Below are 7,500 nucleotides of genomic sequence, written 5' to 3'. Positions count from 1 at the left end.
AACCATTTCATATTGTCATAAATAAACTTAAATGCCCATTTTATGCAGTATTTGAAATTCTAAAGATAAGTTGCAGGAACTCAATTTTTTAAAACTATTATTGCCTGTAACCTTTTATCACTCATTAAGACATTCATCAATAAAAAAATATTGAAAACACTATTGAAACTACAAACTGTTTTCTATAAAAGAAAGCGAGAAAAGAGAGAATGAATCTTTAGCAAATTCATGGGAAAATTGACATATATGAGGATAAATAACACAATAAACAATGGAATTACACATAATATAAACAACAGCAGATAAATCGGTTACCATATAAGAATGTTATACAGAAAGTCTAGAAATTAATGAGACATATACAACAGGGAGCAATAACATTTATCACACTCCTAACCAGACTAGACGTTTCCTTGTGCATACACACACACACACACTCTATCTCTCTCTCTCTCTCTCTCTCTCTCTCTCTCTCTCTCTCTCTATATATATATATATATGTGTGTGTGTGTGTATGTGTTATATGCTGCACTTTAAATTTCTTTTACCTTTCTGCAGGCGCTTCTGTGTGGTTTACACACATACAAACACTCGAGTGTGTATGTATATATTATGTATGTATGTAGGCTATGTATATATATACATATATATACATATGTATACATATATATATATATGTGTGTGTGTATACATATAAACATATATATACACATGTATATATATACATATCTATACATATGTATATATATATACATATATATATATATATATATATATTACTAGCTAGTTGGAAAAGCAGGATGCTATAAGCCCAAGTGTTCATAAATTACACACACACACACACATATATATATATATATATATATATACATATATTTATGTGTGTGTGTGTACAAGAAAAAAAATCTCATTATGCCTGTCTCTGTTTTGCTCTTTCTCTCACAGTACTTACATACAAACATACATACAATCACCCACGCAAATACAACATATTGAATCCCTTTTTCTCTCTTTCTCCCTCTCGTTAGTGCACATTATGAGCCATATAAAACGCAAGAAAAAAAAAAACATAATTAAATTAAATCAGTTTAAGAGCAATTCCTTGCCAGAAGTAAGCTCCTTGCCGGCAACTCATGAAACTTGCCAGAATAAAAAGGACGATGCAACAAAAAGGAAAGTCTTCTTTTTAGCCTGACTGATTCAATATACGCATTCCGAAGCTTATTTTAATCTCGTAATTTTGTTTTACCTGTTCAAATTTTCTCTATCGAATGGGATATATTTTCTGATAATGTTTACATTTTATTTGTTACATGTAAAGATACCTTAAGTCAGCATAGCTCTTAATCGGAGGGTAACTAATCATTATGTTTCATTCTTGTGGAACATGTGGCAAAGTCTTTTTTTATTATTATGTATAAATTTCGAGGAATATGTTATAATAATAATAATAATAATAATAAATAATAATAATAATAATAATAATAATAATAATAATTATTATTATTATTATTATTATTATCATCATCAGCTTCATCATCATTATTATTATTATTATTATTATTATTATTATTATTATTGTTGTTGTTAGTGTAATTTTTTAGTAATTCCAAGCTAAGTTTTATATCACATTGTTATAATGGATAATTCCGTTCTTATCGGAAAACAGGACTTAAGTGAGTCACAATAAATTCATAAAGGGTTAGAATATAACAATAGTTTTTACGACACCCTTTTCCACTTTAATTGAAAAGTCATATTTTCGGTCGTGAACAAGTCTTTAGGAATATGGTTGCTAGCCTTGCACCTTCTTCAACATAGTTGCAACTCAGAACAATAAGTGCAAAGGTTGAGTCGTAAGTTTATACACACAAGCAGGGCAATGAAATACCATTACCCAATGAATTTCAAAATTTACGATACAATTTGCAATTTTTAGATATTAGGTTTCCGATCATCTTCCAATCTGAGGATTTATCTTTCAATCGCTCATGAAAGAATAATATTTTCGCCAGTTTAGAAAATGAATTTAATAGAAATAGATATATATATATATATATATATATATATATATATATACATATATATATATATATACATATGTAATATATGTATATATATATATATATATATATATATATATATATATATATATATTTCCTTACATGTTAATTCTAAGGGAGTGGTTTTAAGCGAGTTTAAAATGTTATTATTTCTCTTATAACTATTTTTTTTACAGGCTACTTCGAAAATAATAAGTACAGTATCAATAATATCGGATTTCAAGCTTTAAAATATTCTAAATTCTCCCGTTTTTCCAAGATTTTTTCACCTTTCAGCCACGAGAAGTGTCTATCATTTCCCTGCGCCCCAGTATCATTTTTTTAACTTTCTTAAATTCAATTCCCAATAAAGCTTTATATAGTTTTTATAACCATGTTTTGCATAGGAAAAAAAAAAAAGAACTCGAGGAACCCGATATTCTATATCTGGCTCCTAAATTTGACTTTGGGAATTTGAATTCAATTTCTTTCATGAAAATTCTAATAGAATAACCAATAAATAAAGAGAAAAAGTAGCAAGACCCCATTCAAGATAGAAAAGGGAGATAAGAGTGATTTTGAAATTGCAAATATCGTAAAAACATAGATAAAGAATTCAGAAATATTATGAATTAAAAAATATTAATGTCTTTGTAAGGTGAAAAAAGTCTTGAGGGTAGAAAACATTTGATAAAACAAGTAAATAATGCGTCCATTCCAAATTCTAAAAATGGACTAAACGAGAAAAAAAAAAAAAAAAAAATTGCGATGGCTATGAGTATCTCTGAGATACCAAAGTTAAACAAAATAAACAACAATGTCCCGAGCACAATAATATATCACAAAATAAAGAAAAGGTATATAGCTCAATTAATAAAACAATTAATCAATCAAAAGAAATAAAAAAGGGACAGAAGTGATGGATATATAAACCCAATGATATTGAAAAATAATTTTAGGTAAGAATTAAAAGCAACCATGAGAGAGAGGGAGAGAAAAAAATAAAACTCGCACTACCGCTGTGGAATATATTGCAAATACCGCTAGAAGATTGAGTAAACAAAACGCATCATGAAGTGGGGTCGGATGGTAGGGGAAAGGATGAGAAGAGAAGAGGAAGAGGAAGAGGGAGAGGAAGAGGGAGAGGGGGAGGGGGAGGGGGAGGGAGTTGTTGGCGAGTATTGGAGTAGATTGAAACCGCGGCTATAATGCAAATACAATTGAAAGGAAAATCCCATCTAGTCCTATATCGGATTCTTGTCTCGAGTTAATGGAATTCTTGTGAAGTTAAAAGAGATGGAAATGACGGACCGGTTGAGTCTCTATTAGGTTAAATTCATATTAACCAAACAGTAGTAATGCTACTGAGAGAGAGAGAGAGAGAGAGAGAGAGAGAGAGAGAGAGAGAGAGAGATATTAGCATTAAAAACTAAATCGCAATCCATTTTGAAAGATAGGCCAAACTATAAAAAAATATCAATGAATCAGTTCCTGGAAAGAGAGAGAGAGAGAGAGAGAGAGAGAGAGAGAGAGAGAGAGAGAGAGAGAGAGAGAGAGATTGGTTACAAAAATAATTATAAATCCAGTTTGTAAGATACACAAATACAAATATCTACAAATCTTGATGGTACAGAGAGAGAGAGAGAGAGAGAGAGAGAGAGAGAGAGAGAGAGAGAGAGAGAGAGAGAGAGAGAGAGAGAGACTATAATATTGTTGCTACTTATCTGGTTATGAAGTAAAAAATATTACATCAATATTTTTTTTTTTACTAGGTGCTCATTCTTTACTAAAATACTTATAAAAATTGTAAGTTATCATATATGAAGGTATATTGATCTTAGAGAAAAGCATAAATAACGGTGCTGGTAATAATTGTAAGTCATTATCATATTAATTATGTCTAAAAATTAATATCATAATTGTTATACTATCACTTCTATTATTATTTTTATTATTGTTATTTCCACTACTACTACCATTATTTTTATTATTGTTGTTGTAAATGCCGCTACTTATGTCTGAATGACCATTGCCTAGCAAAGGGTGCTACAAAGTATAAAATTTCTGTATGAGAAGAAAAACAACAATTAAACAAAGTGTAATTTAAGAAGATAATATTATCACATATTTCAATACACACATATATACAATATATACAGTATATATATATATATATATATATATATATATATATATATATACATACTTAAATGAATACGTGCATACATACACATACAAAAACACACACACACACACAAACACACACTATATATATATATATATATATATATATATATATATATATATATATATATATATAGTCAGTCTGGTAGTAAGAACAAATAAGGAAGTACTGCACACACAACACACAATTGGTCTGTGTTTCTCTAGGAGTGTGTTATTAACCTTCTATCCTGTTTCTTTTCAAAATGATTTCGGTTGTAAAAGAGATGCAGGTAGTCAAGATTCTTATTTGTATGTGAATTTTAAAAAATCATCCTTAACTTTTTCTGTTCTCCATTTATTTAGAGAATGATAATAACGATAAAAATTATGATAAAAAATGGTAAGACGAGGCCATTTAACGCCTTGGTGTAACTTGAGCAAACTGAAGATTTACAAAGATGTAAAACACGAGAGGCTGGACAGCCAGAGGGAAGAAAAATCTCTGGAAGGGATTTACAGACGGCGGTTAAAAGGTGGGGGCAAAGAATCTTGGTGATTAAGTTAATGAAAATGGTACAACAGTTCTCAAATGGAAGGCTAAGATTTACTAGATTGTAAATGATACATATGCAGCTCTGATCTATGAGTTCACTTTACTGAAAATTTGAATGTCTCTCTCTCTCTCTCTCTCTCTCTCTCTCTCTCTCTCTCTCTCTCTCTCTCTCTCTCTTGATAAGAAATTTAGACACAGTTTGCCTAAAATTATGTTCACTATAAACCTTCCCATTTTCCTATCAGATTCCTTATCTTTGATTATTGAATGACCTGCTCTTGTCATTTGAAAGCGTTTCCACAACATTTATAAACATTTAATTTAATAGTTTTTCCTCATACTTTTAGCCTTCAACGAAACCTACTGATTTAGTTACATCCTTTTTGAAAACTTCAATTAAGAAATCACAAGAATTTCAAATCATGAATAATCGGTAGCTTTTAATGGAATCTGGAAATAGTATCGGCAGTTCACCTTGATAGCACTCACATTTCAAGGAATGAATGTATCATGAGAGAGAACAGGGAGAGAGGTAGAGAGAGCTATATCACTGGTTTATTAATAATGAATCATCAGGTATGTCTCAGCTAGAAATGCTGTCTAGAAACGTATATTTACATTATGCATGTAAAAAGTAAATATTAAGCAGGTGGCCAATATATATATATATATATATATATATATATATATATATATATATATATATATATATATATATCATCTAATACGCCTATTGACGCAAAGGGTCTCAATTAGATTTCGCCAGTCGTTTCTATATTGAGCTTTTAATTCAAAACTTCTCCATTCATCATCTCTAACTTCACGCTTCTTAATCCTCAACCATGTAGGCCTGACTCTTCCAACTATTCTAATACCTTGTGGAGCCCAGTTAAATGTTCGGTGAACTAATCTCTCTTGGCGAGTGCGAAGAACATGCCAAAACAATCTCCATCTACCCTCACCATAATCTGATCTACATTTGGCATGCGAGCATCTCTCTTATAGTTTCATTTCTAATCCTGTCCTGCCATTTAACTCCCAACATTCTTCTAGGGACTTTGTTCCAAAATCTACTAAATCAGTTGGATATTGTTTCATAGTCATACCATGTCTCATGTCCATACAGTAACACCGATGTCACTAAGCTGATATATAGCCTGGTTTTTAAATGTAATTTCAGGCGATTTTATTCCAAAATTTTACTTAACCTAGCCACTGTCGGATATTCTTTAATCTTTCATCAAACTCTAATGCTAAAGACCCTATGTTAGAGATCATAGTTACCAAAAATTTAAAAGATTCTACCTCAATCCTTTCTCCTTCCAATGATATTTCATCTTCCCTTATATATTCTGTTCTCATCATCTATTTCTTCTATTCATCTTGAGTCCAACCTCCTGGGACATTTCATGCACTGGTAAGCAAGCATTGCAAATCCTGTGGTGTTCTGCTAATAAGGACAACGTTTCGGCATACTCTAGGTCAGCTAATTTCCTATTACCAATCCAGTTCAATCCTTCTCCACCATCTCCAACTGTTCTACGCATATGATAATTCATGAGGAGGATAAACAACATAGGGGACAGCACATTTCCTTGGAGTGCTTCGTTGTTCACTAGAGATTCGTGTGATAGGACTCTATCAACATTAATTTTGCACTTACTCTGCTCATGAACAGTCTTAATCAGATTCACATATCTAAGAGGAATTGTGGCCATAATAATGCAGGACTCTCCACAAAATTGGCCAATGCACACTATTAAAAGCTTTTTAGAATAAGCAAATTATATATTTTCATGACAACTGACATAAGCGTGATGCCTCTATGATTATTGCAATCAGACAGGTCTCCCATTTTAGACATTTTCACCCGCACATTCATCAGGTTTACTTCTTCATACCACATTCTACAAAATAATCTGTAAAGTATTCTGATGGTCTCTTTATTTTAAATCGTAACAAGGGGCTTTTCATCGCCTGAGGTTTTTAATGATAGCTATGATTTCAAACACAATGAATTCATTCACGGGCACATAAAGGTCTTCCTCAGCTTCAGGTATATCAATCAAATTATTCCCCTCATTTCTACTATTCATGACCTTACTTCTTAAGTGATCCGCCCAACGTTGACTTTCTTCCTCTTCTATTGTTAACAGATCCATCCCTCCTTTTGATGGGCATATGCTTCTTCTTCTCTGCCCCCGTAGAAATTTCATTACATAATTCTATGAGCAATTCTTACACCATAGCCATTCCCAGAATTCATAGCTTTGTCAGCCTCATCTGAATTCCGGTGTAAATACTCTCTCCATTCATTCCTGACTTTTCTTTTGACTTCATTTTCAATACTGGAATATTTAACATTCTCTACCTTGTAATTTTCATTACTTCCTCGAAAAATTTCCACAATCAACTTTAGTCTTTGTCTCATTTTTATAGTATCCCAAGTATCATTTGATATACATGGCTTTCTCCTTGTAACTGCAAGTCCCAGAATTTCACTACCACCAGACTGATATATGTTCTTAATATCACACCATTCTTCATCAATCGTCGGCTCTTCATCGCTCAAAGTTTCTAAGATTGCAAATCGATTTCTACATTCAATTGCATATGTTTCTCCGTGCTCATCTTCTGGAAGCCTTGTTGTATCAAACCCAGATATTGTATCTACATTTCTGTTATTATTATTATTATTATTATTATTATTATTATTATTATTATTATTATTATTATTAT

The sequence above is a fragment of the Palaemon carinicauda genome, chromosome 9 (genome assembly GCF_036898095.1).
Source record: "Palaemon carinicauda isolate YSFRI2023 chromosome 9, ASM3689809v2, whole genome shotgun sequence".
Taxonomy (NCBI): domain Eukaryota; kingdom Metazoa; phylum Arthropoda; class Malacostraca; order Decapoda; family Palaemonidae; genus Palaemon; species Palaemon carinicauda.
This window is presented reverse-complemented; position numbering follows the sequence as displayed.